The sequence below is a fragment of the Podarcis bocagei genome (genome assembly GCF_964188305.1).
Source record: "Podarcis bocagei genome assembly, chromosome: 10".
In the NCBI taxonomy this organism is placed as follows: Eukaryota; Metazoa; Chordata; class Lepidosauria; order Squamata; family Lacertidae; genus Podarcis; species Podarcis bocagei.
In genome coordinates, this window is record NC_138135.1 from 1202642 (window position 1) to 1228563 (window position 25922).

At 49.7% G+C, this 25922-nt stretch overlaps 1 protein-coding gene across 2 annotated transcripts in view; it reads right to left on the reverse strand.

Moving 5' to 3' along the window:
* LOC308595683 (uncharacterized protein) overlaps positions 1-25922 on the reverse strand; it is a 171848-nt gene that overhangs the window by 104420 nt on the left and 41506 nt on the right. For both annotated transcript variants that reach the window (XR_014012104.1, XM_081210298.1), the window contains exon 2: positions 23070-23242. The gene's annotated coding sequence lies outside the window, so the exon portion shown is untranslated. The remainder of the gene's footprint in view (positions 1-23069; positions 23243-25922) is intronic.

A 25922-nucleotide genomic window follows, 5' to 3' on the forward strand; every position in this document is an offset into this window, starting at 1 on the left:
AAAACCCCACCTGACCCTCCCACGATATACAAGGGTCTGGTGACATCTGTTTCAGTGTATCTGAAGAAGTGTGCATGCACACAAAAGCTTATACTCAGGACAATCTTAGTTGGTCCCTAAGGTGCTACTGGACAATTTTTAATTTTTTTATTTCAACTGTGTCAGACCAACACGGCTACCTACCTGAATCTAGATGTCATGGGGTGTTGGGGAGCAGTAGTTCCTTTGGTGGGGGACATTGTAATGCACCTTCTGCAGTAAATTATCCACCTTTGGTGCCCACCCTGCACTCAGCTCTCACCTGTGGCTTCCAGAAGCTGTCAGCATGCAACAGGGGTTCAAGCAACGGCTTCCACCGGCCGGCTAAACCAGGTGAGGAAAGCTGATGGGTCTCAAATCCTTGGGGGGCTGGGGAATTCTGCTGCACCTGAAGTCAAGCCCTTGTGGAAGGAGAGGAGGAGAACAACCGTGAATCCCACAGTCCAGAAGGCAGATTCTGCCCGTGCGGAAGAGGAACGTGAAGGGCAGATGAGGCACGTCCACCTGGAGGCTTGTTATCTAGTCCCAGGGTTACTCTGACATTGAATTATATATGAATTACAATATTGAAATGCGCCTGCTCCCACTTCATATTCTGCTATTACTCTACTCTGCTTTTCTGTTGCTTACTTGAGTGCCGTTTTGGCCCCTGCCTTGGCCGTGTGGACCTGAAGGAGCATCTTCACGCCCATCGCTCAGTCCGGACAGGGAGGTCTGCCTCTGAGGGTCTTCTGCTGGTTCCCTTGCTGTTAGAAGTGAAGTTTCAGAGAACCAGGCAGAGGGCCTCCTGCCCCATGGAATGCCCTCCCTTCAGAGGGCAAGGAAGTAGGCAACCATCTGACATTTAGAAGACAGCTGTATCAGGAGGTTTTTAACGTTTGATGTTTTACTGTCTTGTATATGTACTGTACTGTCGGGAAGGTAAACGGCATTTCCGTGCGCTGCTCTGGTTCACCAGAAGCAGCTCAGTCCTGCTGGCCACATGACCCGGAAGCTGCACACCGGCTCCCTCGGCCAATAAAGCGAGATGAGCGCCACAACCCCAGAGTCGGCCACAACTGGACCTAATGGTCAGGGGTCCCTTTACCTTTACCTATATGTACTGTAAGCTGCCCAGAGTGGCTGGGGGGGAAATACTAATAGTATAACTTTTACAGTGGTACTTCGTGTTACAGACGCTTCAGGTTACAGACTCTGCTAACCCAGAAATAGTACCTTCTGTTAAGAACTTTGCTTCAGGATGAGAACAGAAATCGCAGGAGGCCCCATTAGCTAAAGTGGTGCTTCAGGTTAAGAACAGTTACAGGTTAAGAACGGACCTCCAGAACAAATTCAGTTCTTAACCCAAGGTACCACTGTACTATTATTATTATTATATTTTTTGTAGTTATTTTGGAATTCATACTGCAATATCAGCTCACGAAATGTTATGGGTGGAGAAAATCACAGGGTTGCTGTAAATTATAATCTCACCCACAAACTCCCATTCACATACAGTCTGTAAATTTGGGAAGGTCACACACCTCACCTGTGCTAATACTGGCAGTCTTTGGCCTGCACAGGCACACCCGGTGTGTAGAGCCTCCAGCCCCAGGCACTGTCTATCCTGAAAATGGGTCCATTGACTGGGAAGATTCATGCAGTCGCTGTCATCAGATGATGAAGGATTGTATCTCAGCTTGTCAGTCACTCTGACATTGCCTACAAAGAATAGGGGGAACAGAAATGCTTTTGAGGTGCAACTTCTGTATCAATCCTGAGAGCCATTCCATGGACTCTGCACCCCTGTTTCTGAGGACAGGTGTACATTATCCTCATCCTCAGTGGAAAAGACATGAAAGATGGAAGCCTGAGAGAGAGGAAAAGGTTTCTGGCTGCTTCCTGGGTGGGATTGCGGAAACCAAGAGCCGCTTCTTGGCCTCCCCGCTCCCCTCTTCCTCTCGGGATTTCCTCTCCTCTCCAGGGGACCAATGGTTGGACTGGGCAGAAGCACTGCGTCCAGATAGGGCAGGGACTTATGGGGTGGGAAGAGGATGGAGATTGCAGGAAGGAAGGGGTGGGGCGACGGTGTTGTGTATTGAGTCAAAGGATTTTATATCTGTTTTATTATTGTCTGTATTTGCATTAGGGTAAAGTAACTGCCTTTTGGTTCCAGAGGGTACAGCTACTATTGGTTCATTTAAGCTGCTGTATTTGGATCCTCTGTCTTATTGGTTCCCTCCAAAAGGCAGGACTGTGATTGCCTGATATTGTTCCCTCCAAAATGTATCCTTTCTTGCTAGTTCCCTGTCCCTATAAATGTAGCTTTCCTCTCCCCAGACCTTAGTCTTGTTGCTTTAATAAAGAAGTGTTACTAGAGAACTGTCTCCAGCATGTTATATCAAGAGAGCTGAAATCACAAACCCCACGTCACAACAGACAGGACCCCCACTTTCCAGGGATCCCTCTCTGGTCGCCTTGAAGGGGTGTGTGGATTGCTGGGCGGGAGGGAGAAGCCAAGGCGGCCCCTCCGGAGAGTCCCCAAGGAAGCCACGATTGAGACGCCCCCCCCCAGACTGGTCTTCCTATCCCCCCCCCCCAGTGCTGCCCCGGGAATGCTGCCCCTCCTCCCCCCGGCCCTGGCCCCCTCCCATCCCGGGGTCTCCCCTGCACCCAGAGCCCCCTTGGCTCACCCCTCGCCATCTCTCCATCCCTAATGCCCCCCAAGATGAGCCAGGGAGGGACAGGGGGGGTCTCTATCCAGGCGCCTCCCGCACCCCTTAACCCTTTCCTGGCCCACTTCTCTCCGCGCCCCAGGGATGCCTGCGCGGGGGAAACGGGGCCAGGGAGTCCTTGTGGGTGGGCGCCCCATCTCCGCCCCTTCGCAGCACGCGTGCCGGGATCCAGGCCCCACGGAAGGCGCTTGGGGGAGCTGGGTCCTTTTCTCCCCCCTCCCCCCGCGACCCCTTTACCTCTTTCTCCTCGCTCCCGATTCTCCTTTCCTGCATCATCCTAGCGCCCCCCCCTAGAGCTGTGGGGCAGAGCAGCAATCCGGAGAGGAAGCTCCACTTCCGGGAGAAGCAGGCAGGTTGGGAGGGGGCTCACCCCCCTCATTTCCGCAGCAGAAGCCGGATTGGAGGAGGAGGAGGAGGACGTTTGGGGGCGGGATCTGGGGTTGTGGGGGCGGGGTGAGAGAAGAAGGTGCCGGGAGGGGAGGGAAAGAATTGAGGGGGAGAGGAAGAGGAAGGTTTCCCCTCTACCATCTTCCTTCTGGATCAGGAGAGCGGGGGAGGGGCTGATCCCGGAGATCCGGCTGCAAAGAGGGGTCCCCCCCACAAGTGCAACATCCTCCCCTCCCCCACCCCACCCCACGAGCTTAGATCCCTCCGTGTTTTAGGTCTTGGTGCTGTTCAAACCAGGAATGGAGGGGGCAGCTAAGCGACTCCCCCCAAATCCCAGCTCCCCACCCCAGCCTCGGACTCAGGCCAGGACAAGGACCGTGGACACAGGCCCCGTCCCTGCACAGCAGCCAAGAGGCTCAGAAAAGCAGCCGATACAATTGTAGCCAGAAGCGGATTCCAAAATCTGAGGGATCCCTTGGACCAGAAACATGGAGACCAGCCAGGAAGAGCAGAGCAAAAGAGAAGCCAGTCGGCTTGGTCTTGATTGAAGACTGTCACCACAGGACTCCCCCCTGCCCCCAGGTGGAACAAGATGGAAGCCCCCAACAAAAGAAGACCCCAACTTTTATTAGCTGCTGTTACGGAAAAATCTGGGTGCAGGGCTACTCTGCCACCCAGCTCGTCGGTCTAGGTCCGCGGGTCCCTGCGGAAGAAAATGAGCTCAGCCGGACAGGAGCAAACTGCAGAAGATCCAAGTTTATTGCGCAACAGGTTCAAGGCGAGATTGAACAGCGAAATTGGCAGAGCGATTTGACCGGATTAGGGTCTTGACACCTTGCTTGAGGGATTATCAAAGACAGGGGGGTGTCATGGGGTCCTAGAGAAATTGAGAAAATTGGCACGTGGATTTTCTATGAATTTTATAGATTTTAGTCCCTTTTGACATTGACAGTTGGAAATAAATGGATATATTGTAGCGTAGAAGGAGGTGAAGAAGACATGCCCCCCCCTTCCGTATCAGCTGCTAATCCCCCATAGCCTTTGACTATGTCGACCACAACAAACTATGGCAAGTTCTTAAAGAAATGGGAGTGCCTGATCACCTCATCTGTCTCCTGAGAAATCTCTATGTGGGACAAGAAGCTACAGTTAGAACTGGATATGGAACAACTGATTGGTTCAAAATTGGGAAAGGACGACGACAAGGCTGTATATTCTCTCCCTGCTTATTTAACATAAATGCAGAATTCATCATGCAAAAGGCTAGACTGGATGAATCCTGTAATAAAAAAATTAAGGTTTTATATATATGTGTCAGGGGTTCAGGAGCAGAGGCAAGGGCAAGGGAGGAAACAGAGAGCGAGGGGGAGGAGGCAGAAGAAAAGATGAGTGATGACGACGACCCGAGATCTCCGAGTCTTTCCAGTGAATCAGAAGATTCACAGAAAGGAGCACCAGTGGTCAGGGCAAGGGGGGAGCCTAGGGGGACACCCCAGGAAGATAGGGCCAGAGGGGACTCCGAGGAGAGCAGTTGGAAATCGGGACCAGCGTCACAGCCAGAGAGCAGGGAAGAGGAAGAGCGCCAGAGATCAAGCGCTGGCAGCTCGCAACAGGGGGGAGGGCACGAGTCAGGAGTGGCCACACCTCCATCGGGGAGCGAAGAAACGGTCAGACGGAAAGTGGAAGGTTGGGCGCGCGCGCCAAGTTCAAATGCACAGGAAAGTGACGCAGTAGGCAGCCAGGAAAGGGAGCCAGGTCCTAAAGCCCGGCGCAAGGAGACAGGGAGTTCCGGGGGGTCGGCGTCAGAAGAATCCCGGAAGGAAGAGACCCCGGGGGGCAGAGGGACCCAGAGGAGAGCAGTCAGGCGGAAAAGGTGGAGCAGGGCTAGGATATTAAGTTGGTGCACAAGGGGCGGAGACTCAGACGGAGCTTCGCCGATCTAGCCATTAGACGTAGAGTTGCACGCAGCAGCTTGGGAATGGAAACTGTAACTCAATAAAGACTTTTACTTAATGAACGCTGGCTAGCGTGATCCTCTGTGAGCTAGGATCTTGAAGCAGCTCTGACAGTAAGCTCCGTCTCCTAATTGTGGGCATCTACAGCCTCGAGGAGAGGAGAGAAGCAGGTGCCCACTAGCTAGCTCACGAACGGCAGACAACATGACGGCTGAGCAGCAGATAGAGGAACTCAGAAAAGCAGTGACACAACTGAATGCCGAGGCTCTCGCATCCAGGAAGAGAGAGGAGGAGGCAGCTGCCGCCTGCAGGGATCTCCAGGTCAGGTTGGACATGCTTACGAAGCACGGGCAACTGACACCCAAACAGGAGGGAATTGGGTTGGCGAGACGAACAGGCGGTCTGGTCTCTCACTTCGATGGGAACCTGCAGCAGTACCCCAACTTTAGAGCAGATGTAATGTGCGCACTGGAACTGCTGAAAAGAGACTTTAGAGATGAGCAAGAGAAAGTGGGGTTCATCATGTCCCATTTGCATGGGGAAGCTAAAGCATGGCTGCGCAATTTGTGGAGGGATAAGGATCCGGCGCTCCAAAATGCGGATGCCTTTATTAAAGCGATGGATGGGTGTTTCTTATCAAGCATTGACGTGGATCTTGCTCGGCAGCAGATACATGGACTGAAACAAGGGAGGGCCAGCGTAAGGCAGTATCATGCCCGCTTTTTCGCTTTGGTCAGTGCTCTGGAATGGGACAGGGATTCGGCTCCTGTAAGAGACCTGTTTTGGGAGGGATTGCACGGCTCTGTTAAAGATGAAATTGCGAGGGGGGAGAGACCCCGGACCACGCAGGAGATCGTTCAGAGGGCGCTAGCCGTGGGGGTGCGGCTGGAAGAACGTCCGTGGAGCAGGGACGAGGGGCGTGGAGGGCGCGAACCAGCCAGGGGCTCCTCCTTCCTTCCCAGAGAAGCAGCGCGTGCGCAATCCACGCCTCCACCAGGAGGAGGAGTGGAACCTATGGAGGTTGGAAGTGCAAGGGCTCAATCAGCAGCCAGAGCCCTAGCACCGACAACAGTGAAAGCGAAGCCTCCTAGAGGGAACAGGAAGTGTTACATCTGCGAGGATCCAGGGCATATGGCGAAAGAGTGTCCCCGGAGGCTCCACAAGCACACTGCAGCCTCAGCAATGGTAACTGCAGCAACGCAACAAGGAGGACCACAGCAGGGAAACGACGATGTCTGGCTGGAGGAAGAGGCAATGGGGCCCAGCCAGACGTGTCAGTGAAGAAGTCCCCGGAGATTTCACAGCCCATGGACCCCCTCCCGCCCAAACCAGTAGTGAGGCTCACCGCATCGCTCCAGCTGCCCAATGGAATCACCATGGACGTGCCAATCACCATTGACTCGGGAAGCAATGCGGACTTTATAGGGCAGGACTTTGTCGACCGGCACGCTATACAGTTGCTGCCGGCCACGCTGCCCCTGCAGGTGGTCACGGTGGATGGCAGGGAGCTGCTAGGGGGGCAAGTGGTGAAGCAGACGCCACCAATGGTGATGCGCCTTGGGAATCACAAGGAAATCATCAGCTTCAACGTCACTCAACTATCGGACACGCCCATTGTATTGGGCATGAGTTGGCTGGACAAGCACAGCCCAACGCTGGCTTGGTACCAGAGGCAGCTGACCTTCGGCTCTTCCTTTTGTGCTGAACACTGCATCGTTCCCCGGCAGGAAGGAGAGGAAGAGGAGTCACAGCTGCTGCTAGGCACGCTGCAAGCGATTCCCCACAAGTACGCAGAATTTTTGGAGGTTTTCTGCGAGAAGGAGGCAGACAGGCTACCCCCCCACAGACCATATGACTGCAAAATTGACCTGCTGCCGGGGGCGGCGCTGCCTAAAGGGAAGCTGTATTCCATGTCTGAGGACGAACTGCAGGAACTCAAAGAGTTCATAGATCATAATTTGGAGCGCGGTTTCATCCGGGAGTCCAAGGCAGCGGGGGGCAGTCCTGTATTCTTTGTTAAGAAGCGGGACACGCCCCAAAAAAGACTTGTGGTGGACTATCGCATCTTAAACAGTGTGACCAAGCCATCGGACTTCCCCATGCCCCGAATCGACGACCTCCTCGCAAAGGTACGGAAGGGCAGCGTGTTCACCAAGTTAGACCTGCGAGGGGCGTACAACCTCATTCGCATGCGGGAAGGGGATGAGTGGAAGACGGCCATGTTCACGCCTCTGGGCACCTACGAATATAGAGTTATGCCTTTTGGATTGCAAAATGGCTCCCACGTTTTTCAAGCGTTCATGCATCACGTGTTAGCAGGGCTCCTCTACAAGACGTGCGTCTGTTTCTTAGATGACATCCTGATCTTTTCGTAATCGCAGCAGGAGCATGACAGACACGTCAAAGAAGTGCTAAGCAGGCTACAGCAGCATAGGCTCTACGCCAAGCTGGAGAAGTGCCAATTCGACGTGAAGGAGGTGGATTTTCTGGGCTACAAGTTGTCTGACAAGGGGCTCGCCACGGACAGCGCCAAGGTTCGAGCGGTGTTGGACTGGAAGAGCCCACGCAACCGGAAGGAGGTCCAACGGTTTGTCGGCTTCGCGAACTTCTATCGCAAGTTTATCAAGGGCTTCGCGATGCAGACGGCGGCCATCACTGACACGCTTAGCTCCAAGAAAAAGAAGTTCATCTGGACAGAGCAGGCGGAGCAGTCCTTTCAGGCACTCAAGCGTCTCTTCGCGTCGGAAGAGCAGCTGCTGCATGTCGACCCCAGCAGGCCGATGAGGGTGGAGACAGACGCCTCGGACAGAGCCGTGGGAGCAGTCCTGCTGCAGAAAGACCCGCAGGGGGTTTGGCGGCCGGGAGCGTTTTACTCCAGGAAGCTCAGCAAGTCCGAACAGAACTACACCATCTGGGACAGGGAGTTGCTGGCCATTCATGCAGCGTTCAAAGCGTGGAGGCACTTCCTGATCGGCGCCAAGCACACAGTGCAGGTCTGCACGGACCACAAGAATCTGGAGCACTGGCGCACGGCACAGTTCCTGAACCAGAGGCAGATACGTTGGGCTGAGTTCTTTGCGAACTTCGACTTCCGAATAGAGTATGTCCCGGGGGACACCAACATCATGGTGGGCGCTCTCTCTCGTAAGCCACAATATCTGGAGGACGCCAAGCCAGCGGCCGCCATGCACATCTTCGCACCAACAGTGTGGGCGTGCGCTGCGGCAACAGTGGACCTGGAGGCGGTGCGGCGAGCGTTGCAGGATGACTCCTTCGCGCAAGCGAGGATGGCAAAGGTGCACAGGGGCACGGCAGCGACCGGCGAGTTCCAGCTGAGAGATGGATTGCTCATCCATAAAGGAGCCATCTACGTGCCGGGAGACGAACTTCGCGCCAAGGTACTGCAGCAGCTGCACGACGCGCCCACTGCCGGGCACTTTGGCAAGGAGAAGACGGTGGAATTAGTCGCCAGGGACTTCTGGTGGCCCGGAATGAGAGGGGAGGTCGCGGACTACGTGGCGAGGTGTGACACCTGCCAGAGGGCCAAACCGGTGCACAAACCGCCGGCCGGACTGTTGGAACCGCTGCAAACTCCGGTCGAACCATGGGAGAGGGTGGCCCTGGACTTTGTCACGGATCTGCCCAGCTCGAGGGGCAAGACGGCCGTGCTGGTGGTGGTGGACTTGTTCTCCAAGATGGCACATTTCATTCCGTGTGCCAAGGTGGCCACGGCGGAGCAAACCGCCAAACTGTTCATAGACCACGTGTTCAAGGTTCACGGTCTGCCACGGTCTATTCTGTCCGACCGGGGGCGACAGTTCATCTCGAATTTCTGGCAGAAGCTGATGGGCTTCCTGAACGTCAAGATCAACCTGGCGTCGGCGAGACACCCGCAGACCAACGGGCAAGCGGAGCGGGTCAATGCCATCATGCAGCAGTACCTGAGGTGATATGCGAATCAACAGCCTGCGACGTGGGTGGATTACCTGCCGCTCGCCGAGTTTGCCTACAACAACACGAAGCACGTGTCCACGGGGGTCACGCCGTTCTTCGCTAACAACGGGAGGCACCCCAGAACCTTCCCGGGACTGGAAAGGATGGGGGAGGGGGAGCCGCAGACAGCAGATGCGTTCGCGTCGGAGTTGCAGGAGGTCCACGATCAGCTGCGGCGACACCTGGAGCTGGCCAAACATGCATACAAGGTGCAAGCGGACAAACACAGAAGGGTTGGCGAAGAGATCCATGTGGGAGACTGGGTCTGGTTAGCAGCCCACGCAGTGCCGGCCAGGTCGTTGGCCAAGAAGAAGCTGGGGCATAAGCAACTGGGGCCCTACCAAGTCGAAGAGCAGGTCAACCCGGTGGCTTTCAGGCTGGCGCTTCCGGAGGGTTCCAGAATGCATCCGGTGTTCCACAGATCGGTGCTCACTCCCTACAAGGCACCGCACAGGTTTCAGGAACCCGGAACGGCACCGAGTCCGCTCAGAGAAGGAACCGGGCACGCGGGAGTGGCACAGAAGGAACGCATCAACGAAGTCACGGAGATTTTGGACTCCAGATGGGGGGAAGAAGGGGTAGAATACCTTCTCGCCAAGGAGGGCACCCCGGCCAGTGCGAACAGCTGGGTGCCGGGCTACGCCTTGGACGAACCTCTGCTCAAAGACGAGTTTCATGCCCTTTTCCCACATAGACCAATGCCAGCAGACTTTTTCGACGACTGGCTTTTCACGCCAACGCTTTCTGCCAGCACGTTCTGGGGGTTCGACTCGGACAAGGACCCGATACGAGACGCCCGTTCCACGGAGGGGTCACCCTCGGGATCTGCCTCAGAACCCTCGTATTGGTGGGACGATAGACCAGAGGAGCAGTGGCGCAAGAAGTGGCTGGAAGGTCCAGGACGAGCAACGCCGCCAGGAGGAAGTGAGGGAGAGACGGACATGGACGTTTTCGGGGACGACCCTGGTTTCGAGCACGGCGGCACAGAGATGGAAGCGGAGGTGACCGTCGTCGACGAGAGCAGGGAGGCAGAACCGGGAGACTTCAGATGAAGGCCCGCCACGGGAAGCGAACTGTATCCGACGTTCGTCCCTCTGACACAGCAGCACCCAGTTCCCGCACCGGAAGGAGGGGAGGGGGAAACGGGGGGCTTCGAGGGGGGGATGGATGTCAGGGGTTCAGGAGCAGAGGCAAGGGCAAGGGAGGAAACAGAGAGCGAGGGGGAGGAGGCAGAAGAAAAGATGAGTGATGACGACGACCCGAGATCTCCGAGTCTTTCCAGTGAATCAGAAGATTCACAGAAAGGAGCACCAGTGGTCAGGGCAAGGGGGGAGCCTAGGGGGACACCCCAGGAAGATAGGGCCAGAGGGGACTCCGAGGAGAGCAGTTGGAAATCGGGACCAGCGTCACAGCCAGAGAGCAGGGAAGAGGAAGAGCGCCAGAGATCAAGCGCTGGCAGCTCGCAACAGGGGGGAGGGCACGAGTCAGGAGTGGCCACACCTCCATCGGGGAGCGAAGAAACGGTCAGACGGAAAGTGGAAGGTTGGGCGCGCGCGCCAAGTTCAAATGCACAGGAAAGTGACGCAGTAGGCAGCCAGGAAAGGGAGCCAGGTCCTAAAGCCCGGCGCAAGGAGACAGGGAGTTCCGGGGGGTCGGCGTCAGAAGAATCCCGGAAGGAAGAGACCCCGGGGGGCAGAGGGACCCAGAGGAGAGCAGTCAGGTGGAAAAGGTGGAGCAGGGCTAGGATATTAAGTTGGTGCACAAGGGGCGGAGACTCAGACGGAGCTTCGCCGATCTAGCCATTAGACGTAGAGTTGCACGCAGCAGCTTGGGAATGGAAACTGTAACTCAATAAAGACTTTTACTTAATGACCGCTGGCTAGCGTGATCCTCTGTGAGCTAGGATCTTGAAGCAGCTCTGACAATATGTAATAAATGTTCATAAATTTACCAACCAAGCACATACATAGATATGTCGACCACATGTCTGGAGCAGCACAGGAAGACAGTCCTGGAACCATTTAGACTCCCAAACTGACCAAATGTTTTCTCTGCAAGGAGGGAGCGGGTGAGGGAACCTTCCCATTGTCTCAGGAATTGGGAAATCACCATCTCAAAGGAATGGCCAGACTACCAGGAAAGGGAATCAGATAAGGCATTATCAGATAACCTGGCAGACAGGAAAAACAACAACATTCACATTTCTGTTGTAGACCAACAGAAGGTAAGGTAGGTAAGATTTTTGTAGTAGGTGGTCTTGGGTTACGCCCCTTCTGTGATGTATGGAGGGGGTGGTCTTGAGCTCCAGGGCAGGGAATTTAAAATGTCTATATAAGGGCTGGCACGCCTTGGTTGGGGTTCCTCCTCAGGGGAGCATCCTGTTGCAGCAGATCAATCAAGATCAGGCTTACGAGCTGCTTTGCTTCTCAATAGTCTCTGGTTGCCTCTGTTCTTTTCTCCTACCGATGGAGAACCTACAAGGGACTCTATAAAGGGCTCCTGTGTCCCCCATAAGGGAAGAAGGGCAGCTTTTGTTTACAACAGATGGCACCCCAGTTGGGACCTTCGGTTGCCCCGATTCAAGGGGGGCCAAAGAAGGACTGGTGATCCAGCGTGCAGCAGGCCATTTGCCAGGAGGAGCCACCAGTCCTCTAGTGACCCCAGGGTCTGGAGAGAACTGGAGTTCCAGCGGGGCTAATCAGAGGAAGCAACGCTTGATCAGGCCGGCCACAAATTGATTTATTTTTAAAATAATCTTTATTGATTTAAACTACACACATATACAAAGAATTTGCAATCTCATATTGCAAAAAAGAACATTTAAAAAAATGAAGAAAAAAGGAAAGAAGAAAATACAGAAAAAGAAAGAAGAAGCAGATTTATGTGCATGAAAAAACTTAATCTTTCTAATTAAATAAAAAAGACTTCTGACAAAACGAGTCTTCCAATCATTCTCATTGTGCTGTTTATACTGTCGTTTTTTCCGCACAGTTTTATATTCTTCAATATTGTTCCGGTCTACTCCACAAACAGTATTTTTTGTGTTTACAAGTATCACTCAAGTTCTGCTAATATGGAGTGGTTGGTACAATATGATCTTCTATAATCCTTAAATATTCTCCATTCTACAAATATTTTCCGGTTCAATACTCCTCTAACTCTTCCCGTCAGTTTTGCTAGTTGTAACTATTCTAACATGAGTATATGGCTTCTCTTGGTGATGTCCACAAGGGTATTTTTGGCTCAAGTAGTCCTTTATATTTATTCCAGATTTTATTTCACATGGCTCAAAAATCCCCTGTGGACCTTCACTTTTCCGTACATTAAAGAAGCGTGCCATCCAGACCGATTCTCGTGGCCTTCCAAGTCTAAGAGGTCCTTATCTTTTAGTGTAATCCAGTCTTTTATCCAAACCAATCCCGCCGCCGCATGGTAGAATTCCAAATCTGGCAATGCAAAACCTCCTCTCTCCTTTTGATCTGTTAATAACTGGTGTTTAATTCTCGGTTTCTTTCCACTCCATATAAATCTAGACATTTCCCTTTTCCACTCCTTAAAACAATTCATTCCTCCTAAAATGGGCATTGTTTGGAATAAGAAAATCATTTTGGGGAGGATATTCATTTTCACAACCGAGACTCTTCCCCAGAGTGAGAGATGGCGTTTGGTCCAGGTTTCCATATTTTTAAAATTTTCTTTCCATACTTTACTAGAATTATCCTAAGATTTATTTAAACTTTTTTTGAAATCCAGATCCCTAGGTATCTAACCTTATTTTTAGTTTCCAGACCTGTTTTTTCTAGAAGTTCTTTTTTTTCTTCCATTGTGAGGCCTTTTGTCAGTAATTTAGTTTTTTGGTAGTTTATTTTCAGCCCCAGGCCGGCCATAAATTAATCTAGTAAAAGACCCTGGGGTGGCCAGGAGCAGCGCATGCGGACGTGAGTCTAGGAATGGAGAAGATTGTGGGCGGGATTCTCTGAAACACCCAGCAACCCAGATTCTCATCCTTGGCTGTATCTTTTGCTGACGGTCTTCACTCCCAGCCTTCCTGGCAAGAGGTAGATAGGAGGGGGAGGGGAGAACGGGAGACTTGGGGTTCTGCAATTAGAGAGGCAATTAACTGCAAGGGGAGAACACCAATCAAAGCTTTGATTCCCTGTCGGGGAACCTGAGATCTGAAACTTCTCCTTTGTCCCAAGGAAGACGCCCCAAGGCTGGTCCCAGTGGCCACTTTGGATAGCGAGGGACTAGGACTCGGTTTCCAATTTCTCTTTTTCTCCTAAATGCAGCTGCACCGGTAGCACCAAGATCCGGGAGGAATTGACAGGTGCGAGTCAGAGCGCAGGGCGCTTACAGCTCCTTTCCGTTCTCTCTGGAGCAGCCGGATTTGGCACTGGGCTGCCAGGCGTCCAATGGAAAGGGACTCTTTTCCATTGCGTGTAAGAGGCAGAAAAGGTTGCTGGGACCCCATGGTAAGTAAAGGGAGGGAGAAGGACTTTGTAGAGAAGATGAACGACTGTCAGGTCAGGAAAGACCTGGGAAAAGGCTGGCGGGTTTTTGCTTTGGTTGAAAAATGGGATCCCCACATTCTAAGAGTTCTAACCGCCAGACTAAAAGGCATGTGCTGGTCGCAGCAGGAGTGGGAGTCTCCCTGGATGCTTCAGCAGCCGGCCTCCTCTGGGTCTCCTGGCTCCCTCCTCTCCTCCCTCTGAGCCTGAACTGCTCTCTGCCCCAGACTTTTCCCGCTCACCTAACCCAGTTTCCTCCTCAGGTTGCAACATCTCCCCTTCCGGTCTGCTCCCTTTTCTCCCTCTTTCTGCTCATCGCCATCCCACCACCAGGAAGGCAGCCCTCCTTCTGAAAAAACCAATAGAGTAAATAGACAGTTCTCTGAATGGAGAGGAGCAGAAGCGGAGTCCCTTCAAGATCAGTATTGGGACCTGTAGCTTTTCAACTTGTTCATAAATGAACTAGACTTAGGAGGGAGCAGGGAGGGGCCAAAGTTTGCTGATGGCAGCAATTTTTCCAGTGTTTTTCAAACAGAGAGAGATTGCAAGGAGCTCCAAAAGGACTTCTTCAAAGGGAGTGAATGAACAGATACAGCTCATTGTCAAGGAGATTAAAGTGGTGCATGTTGGGACAAAAAAAACAACACCTCTTAATATCATGTACAGGCTCATGGGGTCTGAACTGGATTTCCCTGTGTGCTCTAGGAGACCAGGGGAGAGGGGAGCTGGTCACAGCAGGAGGGGGAGTCTCCCTGGATGCTATCTTCCCCAAACTCCAGAAAAAGCAGAAGCTCTGGGGTTGCCCCATGGGGTTCAAGAGTGAAGATGCCCCCACCAGGAGATTTCCCTGGTACCTACAGCCCCTCCTTCCCCCTTTTGAAATTAGGCTTTGGGGGAAATATCCCATTCAATTTCAGTATTACAAGTTTTCTTCATGACCCGCAGGAAGCAGCGATGAAGTTCTGGTGAAGAAGCAGTGCTTGGAGATCATGCGGTGGGAGAATGACAGAGTTTGGTGCAAAAACCAAAGGTACTTTCATCTAAAGTTATACTCACCATTGTGAGATGCTGCCTTCATTATTTCATTATTATAATGTTTTACATACAAACACCAGAACTTCACATATACCTCTTGTTTTCAGGAATGATTTCCTGCTGAGTTCATTGCTCAGAGTGCACTCTGAGAGGAAGGAGTCCCACACTCCATACATCTAAATGGGTTCTCCCATGTGAGAGTCCCTAGATGTTCCTTAAATAAAGGTAAAGGGACCCCTGACCATTAGGTCCAGTCTTGACCGACTCTTGGGTTGCGGTGCTCATCTTGCTTTATTGGCCAAGGGAGCTGGTGCACAGCTTCCAGGTCATGTGGCCAGCATGACTAAGCCGCTTCTGGCGAACCAGAGCAGCGCACAGAAACGCCGTTTACCTTCCCACCAGAGCAGTACCTATTTATCTATTTGCACTTCACATGCTTTTGAACTGCTATGTAGGCAGGAGCTGGGACTGAGCAACGGGACCTCACCCTGTTGTGGGGATTCGAACCGCTGACCTTCTGATGGGAAAGTCCTGAGCTCTGTGGTTTAACCCACAGTGCCACCCGCGTCCCTGTTCCTTAAATACTCCAGTATAAATAAAGCATTTATTGCAGTCTTTTCATTTAAACTGCTTCTCCTCTCTGAGTTTGTTGATGGTCTGAAGGGTTTCAACTCTTAAACTTCTTCATGTCCATGAGTCTGTTAATTTTGAACTTCCACTAAGAGTGAACCTCTATCTACTTTCCTGATATTTATATGGTTTGTCTTTTGTGTGAGTTTGTTGACATAAAACAAGGGTTCCACTCTGACTGAAGCTCCTTCAACAGTCAATGCATTTACATGGTTTCTCCCCTGTGTGTCTGCTGATGTTTTCTAAGATTTCCATTCTGACTGAAGCTCTTTCCACACTCCATACATTTAAATGGTTTCTCCCCTGTGTGAGTCCATTGATGTGTTCTAAGTTTTCCATTCTGACTGAAGCTCTTTCCACACTCGATACATTTAAATGGTTTCTCCCCTGTGTGAGTCCGTTGATGTAGTCTAAGGCTTCCACTATGACTAAAGCTCTTTCCACACTCGATACATTGATATGGTTTCTCCCCTGTGTGAGTCCGTTGATGTTTTCTAAGATATCCTCTGTTCCTAAAGCTCTTTCCACACACGATACACTTATATGGTTTCTCCCCTGTGTGAGTCCGTTGATGATTTCTAAGGTTTCCACTCTGATTGAAGCTCTTTCCACACTCCATGCATTTAAATGGTTTCTCCCCTATGTGAGTCCGTTGATGTCTTCTAAGGTATCCACTATTATTAAAGCTCTTTCCACACTCAATGCATTTAAATGGTTTCTCCCGTGTGAGTCCGTTGATGATTTCTAAGGTTTCCACTCTGATTGAAGCTCTTTCCACACTCCATGCATTTAAATGGTTTCTCCCCTGTGTGAGTCCGTTGATGTTTCCTAAGGTTTCCATTTTCACTAAAGCTGTTTCCACATTCAATACATTTATATGGTTTATCCCCTGTGTGAGTCCGTTGATGTTTTCTAAGATATCCTCTGTTCCTAAAGCTCTTTCCACACTCCATGCATTTAAATGGTCTCTCCCCTGTGTGAGTCCGTTGATGTTCCCTAAGGCTTCCATTATCACTAAAGCTCTTTCCACACTCAATGCATTTAAATGGTTTCTCCCGTGTGAGTCCGTTGATGATTTCTAAGGTTTCCACTCTGATTGAAGCTCTTTCCACACTCCATGCATTTAAATGGTTTCTCCCCGGTGTGAGTCCGTTCATGTGTTCTAAGATTTCCATTTACACTAAAGCTCTTTCCACACTCGATACATTTAAATGGTTTCTCCCCGGTGTGAGTCCGTTCATGTGTTCTAAGTTTTCCATTATTACTAAAACTCTTTCCACACTCGATACATTTAAATGGTTTCTCCCCGGTGTGAGTCCGTTCATGTGTTCTAAGGTTTCCATTATCCCTAAAGCTCTTTCCACGGACTCCCCTGTGTGAGTCCGTTGATGTTGTCTAAGGTGTCCACTCTGACTGAATCTCTTTCCACACTCCATACATTCATATGGTTTCTCCCCTGTGTGAGTCCGTTTGTGCAATTTAAGGTTTCCACTCTGACTGAAGTTCTTCCCACACTCCCTGCACTTAAAACGTTTTCTCTCTGTGAGAGTCTGCAGGTGTGTTCTAAGTTTTGCATTGAAAGAGAAGCTCTTTCCGCACTCCATACCTTTAAATGGGTTCTTTCCTTTTTGTGTTCGTTGATGTGAACTATGTGTGCTCATTCAGTGAAGCATATTCCACATTTCACACATTTTAATGGCTATTCCTAATGAAACGAAAGGTGCCCTGTCCCCTGCAATTCTGTCTTCTCCACCACCTTTTTCAGAGTGGGCAGAAAGGAAATCCTGTTTGGGTTTTAGGAAAGAGAACACAGAAAAAAAGGACACATCAACCTCCATTAGCACCTTCTCTTATTTCAACATCTCCTACATTCTCCCATGTCCTCCCCATGTTCCCAATTTTTAGGAAATGAAAATGGTATGATGTCAAATGGTAGTAATGCATCAGCAACCTTTCATAATCCTCAATCATCTTTAATAACACAGAATGATCTTAGAATACCGTTGTCCTCTGAGACTGCCTTTCTTTCTTTTTTCTTCTTCTCTTTTTTAAAAAACTTTTATTTTGCTTTAAACAGGTACATGTAAACAGGTACTTAGAAATATAGACAACCAAAATTACAAAGGAAAATTCCTTAATAGCAATGAAAAAAAAAATGAAAAAAGTCTACAAAAAATATTGAGGTACATGACACAGAACATAAGCAACTATGGGAAAGATAAAAGAAAAAAGAAAAAGAAAAAAAGAAAAAGAGAAAGAGAAAAACAAAAACAAAAATGAGCCTAAGCAGGAAAGCTCATCTATTGTACACTTCCGTCAAGCTCACAACAGATCATTATTCTTATCAATTCTCTCTATCTGCATTCCAAAGGAATCCCTCATCTTGGTATCAGGGAGCATTTCTCTATGCGGTATCATTCTAAACATAGCCAGGTCTTTCTTGTTGAGCCCTTGTCCCCTACATAATTATTTAAATATTCCCATTCTTCTTTCACCATTTTTTAAGGTTTATCTCTTATTGCATCGGTCAGCTTTGCGAGCTCCAAGTACTCGCACAATTTGACAACCCATTCCTCTTTAGTGGGTATATTTTTATCTTTCCAGTGTTTTGCCACTACAACCCTTGCTGCTGACGTTGCGTACATAAATAGCCTAGTTTTGTTTTTGGGAATATTATCTGAAACCATTCCTAGTAAAAATTATATGGAGAGACGACCAATGAGTGACGCAAGCAAAAATCAAGTTAGCGGAATTTTTCGAGATAAATGGGAAACAAAACGCAGACATAAATGTAGTTTAGTAAAGCATCTTGGAATACAACAAATGGCTAGGCTGAAGAAGATAAAAGACAATAATATCCAAGAGCTAACTAACCAGATAAGAATTAATGAAAAAGAGTTGATCAAAAATCCAAAAAGTCATGAAATATTACAAAAAATAAAGATATTGCAATCCCATATCTCTAGTATATTAAATAAGGAAGTAGAAAATTAAATGGGGAAAACAAAGGTATTTTGAGTCCGCCAATAAGCCCGGTAAGTTGTTAGCATGGATGAGAAAGGAAAAGCAAACAAAAAAAGTTATGAATAAAATCTTGGACCAAGGAGAGGAAACAACAGACCCAGTAAAAATAAAAATAAAATTCTTAAACTTTTATAAAGATTTATATAAACAAGAACATTTAGAGGTTAATAAAATGGAAGAGTATTTACAACAAAATAAATTACCAAGAATTGAAAAAGAAGAAGTTGGGGCCCTCAACTCCAATATAGAAATAGATGAAATGGCACAAGTAATAAAAAAATATGAAGAGTGGCAAATCGCCAGGTCTTGACGGAATCACATTACTGTACTATAAGAACCTGGAAGAAGTAATCCTCCCTATATTACAAAGAATAATGAATAATATACTGGGAGGGAAAGATATACCACAATCATGGAAAGAAGCACTGGTCACTCTAATCCCAAAACAGGGAGTGGAGTTGACAGACATGAAAAATTATAGACCAATCTCCCTGTTGAATACAGACTATAAAATCTATGCTGGGGTGATGGCTAATAGATTAAAAAAGACTCTAAACAAAATAATCAGCAGAGACCAGGTGGGCTTCTTACCAGATAGACATATAAAAGACAATACAAGAATAATAACTGACATGTTGGAATATGTGGAAATGAAACCAAGTAAAAAGATGGCCATGTTATTGGTTGATGCAGAAAAAGCTTTTGATAGAGTATCATGGAATTTCCTATTGGAAACTTTCAAAGGTCTGGAGAAAATAATTAATGGAATTAGGGTGATATATGATAACGAAAAAGCAAAACTGCTAATAAATAACGAGATCACCGAAGAGTTCAGCATCGAAAGGGGGCCAAGACAGGGGTGCCCTCTCTCCCCACTTCTTTTTATTGCCACCTTGGAACCACTTTTAATAGCAATAAGAAAGGATAAAAATATAAGAGGAATTAACCTAGGAACTCGATACTACAGTGGAAAGTATCCAAAAAACGCTTGCACAACTGGAAGAATTTGGGAAAGTCTCTGGGTTCAAACTGAATAAAGGAAAATCCAAATTATTAACGAAAAATTTACGTAAGTTGGAACAAGAGCAACTGGAAAATACAACAGGTTTAAAGGTAGCCAATAAGGTAAATTATCTGGGGGTTTGGATCACCAATAAGAATATAAACTTATATAAGGACAATTATGAGAAGAAGTGGAAGGAAATAAAAAAAGAATTAGAGAATTGGGGAAAATTAAAATTATTCCTGTGGGGGAGAATATCCACAGTTAAAATGATGGTATTGCCAAAGATGATTTTTATGTTCCAAACAATACCTATAATTAGAGGCGTAAAGTGTTTTAAGGATTGGCAGAACGACCTTGCCAAGTTTATTTGGCAAGGGGAAAAACCACGCATAAAATTTAAGCTACTAACAGAGTTGAAGGAAAAAGGAGGCTTCGTGGTCCCTGACCTTAAACTGTACTTTGAGGCAGTGTTTTGGACATGGATTAAGGACTGGATATTAATTAAAAACACGGAAGTCCTAGATCTGGAGGGATGGGATATTGTGTACGGGTGGCATGGCTACATAGGCTATGACAAGGTTAAATCCCGCAAAGGATTTTTAAATCATATTGTGAGAAGGGCATTATATGAAGTATGGGAGAGGAGTAAAAAATCAGTAGTAACCAAAACACCATGGTGGCTGTCACCAATGGAATCTATGTCAGTTCACAGGATGAATATGAACAGCGATTGGCTAACATATAAGGATTTAGTAGAGGAAACAAGTAGTGATCCGAAAATAAAGGGCCTAAGCGAATTGAAACAGAAGGGAATAACCTGGCTGGAGTATTATCAATTTAAAGCCGCCCTTGAAAAGGATAAAATAACCAAAAGATTTGACAAAAAAAATATCCTATCTGGAGAAGGATATTTTATATAATAATCAAAAGACACTTTCTAAAATGTACAAACTACTTTTGAATTGGCAAAGAAAGGAGGAAGATATCAAAGAAATTACAGTAAAATGGGAGAGGGACCTGGGACATACGATCAAACCCAATATTTGGAACGAATTATGGACTAAAAATATAAAATTCACAGCTTGTTTCCTTATAAGGGAAAATCTTATGATAATGTACTATAGGTGGTACCTGACCCTTGTAAAACTTGCAAAAATAAATAAATCAAATAATAACAAGTGCTGGCGATGTAAGGAACAGATAGGAACATACTACCATATGTGGTGGTCCTGTCTAGAGATACAAAGATTTTGGAACATGATTTATGAAGAGATAAAGAGATTGATAAAAACTACATTTAGCAAGAATTTTTACTCTAAGACTGCCTTTCAAATCAAGTGGTTGCCCCCGTTTCCACCTCTAGATCTTCATGAATCACCTGCACAGTCCCACTGACCTCAGGAGGTCCATATGGACTATTTTGGGAGACCCAGGTCTACATCCTTTCCAGGGACTGTGGTCTGGGTCAGTCAGAGAACTAGTGGCAAGGCTTGGTGCTTGGGGTCAGCTGAATGGGTGCTCAGGGAAGCTCCTGATCTTTGAGATGGACCTCTGTCTACATGCCTCGCATTGCATGGCGAGAGCAGGAGAAACAGAAGGAAAGCAGCTGGCAGATGGGAATCCCAGATGGAAACACCCACCCCAATGGTGCTTTATAATGATGACGTGCTGCCTGATCTCGAGCCCGTCTTCTGACTATCCTAAAGTGACACTGAAAAGCAGGACATACCTGTACTTAATCGAAGATAGCCATGTTGGTCTGACACAGTTGAAGTGAAATAGAATAGTCCAGTAGCACCTTAGGGACCAACTAAGTTTGTTCTAGGTATAAGCTTTCGTGTGCATGCACACTTCCTCATATAGTGAAGGGTAGTAGGAGATGGTAGTAGGAGTACCTTCTGAGAAAAACCCCACCCCACCCTCCCACGATATACAAGGCTCTGGTGACATCTGTGTCAGTGTATCTGAAGAAGTGTGCATGCACACAAAAGCTTATACTCAGGACAATCTTAGTTGGTCTCTAAGGTGCTACTGGACTATTTTTTAATTTTTTATTTCAACTGCGTCAGACCAACACGGCTACCTACCTGAATCTAGATGTCATGGGGTGTTGGGGAGCAGTAGGTCCTTTGGTGGGGGACATGTCCTGCACCTCCTGGGGTCATTTTTCCACCCTTGGTCTCCACCCTGCACTCAGCTCTCACCTGTGGCTTCCAGAAGCTGTCAGCATGCAACAGGGGTTCAAGCAACGGCTTCAACAGGCCGGCTAAACCAGGTGAGGAAAGCTGATGGGTCTCAAATCCTTGGGGGGCTGGGGAATTCTGCTACACCTGAAGTCAAGCCCTGGTGGATGGAGAGGAGGAGAACAACCGTGAATCCCACAGTCCAGAAGGCAGATTCTGCCCGTGCGGAAGAGGAACGTGAAGGGCAGGTGGGGCACGTCCACCTGGAGGCTTGTTATCTAGTCCCAGGGTTACTCTGACATTGAACTATGTATAAATTACAGTATTGAAATGTGCCTGCTCCCACTTCATATTCTGATATTACTCTACTCTGCTTGTCTGTTTCTTACTTGAGTGCTGTTTTGGTTTGCTAAGTCAGGGTTTTACTGTGAGTTACATTTTTGCTATTTTTTGGGTCCTGTTATGCTTATGTGTCTTCAGTAATAAATTTCTCAGCTGAATTTTTTCCCCCTGCCTCTGAGTGTTTTCTCCTACTCTGCTATCTATACATCGATCATTATGGAGGAGCAAGATCTACAACCTAAAACCCTCAACAGCCTTGGCCCTGTGGACCTGACGGAGCATCTCCACCCCCATCACTCAGTCCGGACAAGGAGGTCCTCCTCCGAGGGTCTTCTGCTGGTTCCCTTGCTGTTAGAAGTGAAGTTCCAGGGAACCAGGCAAAGGGCCTCCTGCCCCATGGAATGCCCTCCCTTCCGAGGGCAAGGAGGTAGGCAACTATCTGACATTTAGAAGACAGATGGGTGTCGTTGTGGGTTAAACCATAGAGCCTAGGACTTCCTGATCAGAAGGTTGGCTGTTCGAATCCCCGCGACGGGGTGAGCTCCCATTGCTCGGTCCCTGCTCCTGCCAACCTAGCAGTTCGAAAGCACATCAAAGAGCAAGAAGATAAATAGGTACCGCTCCGGTGGGAAGGTAAACGGCGTTTCTGTGTGTTGCTCTGGTTCACCAGAAGCGGCTTTGTCATGCTGGCCACATGACCCGGAAGCTGCATGCCGGCTCCCTCAGCCAATAAAGCGAGATGAGCGCCGCAACCCCAGAGTCGGCCACGACTGGACCTAATGGTCAGGGGTCCCTTTAACTTTACCTATATGTACTGGAAGCTGCCCAGAGCGGCTGGGGGAAAATACTAATACTATAACGTCTAGAGTGATACCTCGGGTTACAGATGCTTCAGGTTACAGACTCTGCTAACCCAGAAATAGTACCTTTTGTTAAGAACTTTGCTTCAGGATGAGAACAGAAATCGCACGGCGGCGGCAGGAGGCCCCATTAGCTAAAGTGGTGCTTCAGGTTAAGAACAGTTTCAGATTAAGAATGGAGCTGCAGAACGAATTCAGTTCTTAACCCGAGGTACCACTGTACTATTATTATTATCATGTGATTTTTTGTAGTTATTTTGGAATTCGTACTGCAATATCAGCTCACGAAATGTTATGGGTGGAGAAAATCACAGGGTTGCCGTAAATTATAATCCCACCCACAAACTCTCATTCACATACAGTCTGTAAATTTGGGGAGGTCACACACCTCACCTGTGCTAATACTGGCAGTCTTTGGCCTCCACAGGCACACCCGGTGTGTAGAGCCTCCAGCCCCAGGCACTGTCTATCATGAAAATGGGTCCTTTGACTGGGAAGAATCATGCAGTCGCTGTCATCGGATGATGATGGGTTGTATCTCAGCTTGTCAGTCACTCTGACATTGGCTACAAAGAATAAGAGGAACAGAAATGCTTTTGAGGTGCAACTTCTGTATCAATCCTGAGAGCCATTCCATGGACTCTGCACCCCTGTTTCTGATGACAGGTGTACATTATTCTCATCCTCATTGGAAAAGACAATAAAGATGGAAGCCTGAGAGAGAGAAAAAGGCTTGTGGCTGCTTCCTGGGTGGGATTGCGGAAACCAAGAGCCGCTTCTGAGAAGGCCTCCCCCCTCCCCTCTTCCTCTCGGGATTTCCTCTCCTCTCCAGGGGACCATTGGTTGGACTGGGCAGAAGCGCTGTGTCTGGACAGGGCAGGGACTTATGGGGTGGGAAGAGGATGGAGATTGCAGGAAGGAAGGGTGGGGGGACAGGACCCCCACTTTCCAGGGATCCCTCTCTGGTCGCCTTGAAGGGGGGGCATTCCTGGGCGGGAGGGAGAAGCCAAGGCGGCCCCTTCGAAGATTGCCCAAGGAAGCCACGATTGAGACGCCCCCCCCCCCAAGACTGGTCTTCCTATCTCCCCCCCCCCCCAGTGCTCCTCTTCCCTTCCCCCTCCCTCTCTCCCGCAGTTTCCCCCGCACTCTAGCGCGACTGACACCTCGCCCTGCGCGCCCCATCTCTCCATCCTAGCCCCCCCCCAACAGGAGCAAGGGAGGGACTGGGGGGTCTCTATCCAGGCGTCTCTCGCGCCCCTTAACCCTTTCATGGGACGCGCGGAGCCTGGGAAACGGGGCGAGGGGTCCGCCCTGCGAGGAAAGCCCCCTTCGCAGCAGGCGTGCCGGGATCCAGGCCCCACGGAAGGCGATTTGGGGAGCTGGAGGGGTCTCTGGGTCCTCTTCCCCCTCCTCCTTCTCCTCCCCCCCCCCCGCGACCCCTTTACCTCTTTGTCCTCGCTCCCGATTCTCCTTTCCTGCAACATCCACGGGGGGGGGGGTCCCCTGCCTCCTCCCTCCCCTTTCTGAAAGCGCCCCCCCCCCATAGAGCTACGGCGCAGAGCAGCAATCCGGAGTGGAAGCTCCACGTCCGGGAGAAGAAGGCAGGGTGGGAGGGGGCTCACACCCCCATTCCTGGGACAGAAGAGCCGGATTGGAGGAGGAGGAGGAAGGGGTGGGACGTTTGGGGGCGGGATCTGGGCTTGTGGGGGCGGGGTGAGAGGAGGAGGTGCCGGGAGGGGAGGGAAAGAATTGAGGGGGGAGAGGAAGCTTTTCCCCCTCCCCTTTTCTTTAGTGGATCAGGACAGCGGGGGAGGGGCTGATCCCGGAGATCCAGCTGCAAAGAGGGGTCCCCCCCACAAGTGCAACATCCTCCCCTCCCCCACCCCACCCCACGAGCTTAGATCCCTCCGTGTTTTAGGCCTTGGTGCTGTTCAAACCAGGAACGGGGGGCAGGTAAACGACTCCCCCCTAATCCCAGCTCCCCACCCCAGCCTCGGACTCAGGCCAGGACAAGGACCGTGGACACAGGCCCCGTCCCTGCGCAACAGCCAAGAGGCTCAGCAAAGCAGCCGATACAATTGTAGCCAGAAGCGGATTCCAAAATCTGAGGGATCCCTTGGACCAGAAACAAGGAGACCAGCCAGGAAGAGTAGAGCAAAAGAGCAGCCAGTCGGCTTGGTCTTGCTTGAAGACTGTCGCCACAGGACTCCCACCTGCCCCCAGGTGGAACAAGATGGAAGCCCCCAACAAAAGAAGACCCCAACTTTTATTAGCTGCTAATCCCCTGACCAAACTGCGGAGGCAGTGGAAGACAGGAATGCCTGGCGTGCTCTGGTCCATGGGGTCACGAAAAGTCGGACTAAACAACAACAACAAATCCCCCATGCTACACCCCCAAGACTACATCGTGACTACATCATTGACACATCACAAAGAGGAGGGGTTGAGGGAGGAGTTGTGGTGGTAACCTGAGTGTCTTGTTGAGAGCCAGTGTGGTGTAGTGGTTAAGAGCAGTGGACTCGTAATCTGGGGAACCGGGTTTGCTTCCTCGCTCCTCCACATGCAGCTGTTGGGTGACCTTGGGCCAGTCACACTTCTCTGAAGTCTCTCAGCCCCACTCACTTCACAGAGTATTTGTTGTGGGGGAGGAAGGGAAAGGAGATTGTTAGCCGCTTTGAGACTCCTTCGGGTAGTGGTAAAGCGGGATATCAAATCCAAACTCTTCTTCTTCTTCTTCTTGTCACCTGCCCGGTTGCTCCTTTCCTCTCCCCATGATTATATTCCTGAGGACAAAGAGGAGTTCATGTGTTTCCTGCAACACATGAATCCCAATCCCAAAGAAGGACAGTGCCAAAGAATGCTCCACCTATCGTACAATTGCCCTCATTTCACACTCTAGCAAGGTTATGCTTAAAATACTGCAAGGCAGGCTTAAGCAGTATGTGGACCAAGAACTCCCAGAAGTGCAAGCTGGATTTCGAAGGGGCAGAGGAACCAGAGACCAAATTGCAAACATGCGCTGGATTATGGAGAAAGCTAGAGAGTTCCAGAAAGACATCTACTGCCGCTTTGCCATGAGCTTGTGGGGAGGACCACTCCCCCTGCAAGCCCTCTCTCCACCTTGGGCCTGGGGGCGGGCCCCATACTCCACCTCAGCATATAAGGCTCCAAGGAGGCCTCGGGACATTGCTGCTGCTGCTCTGCCGTGACTTTGTGAGGAGGACCGCTCCCCCTGCAAGCCCACTC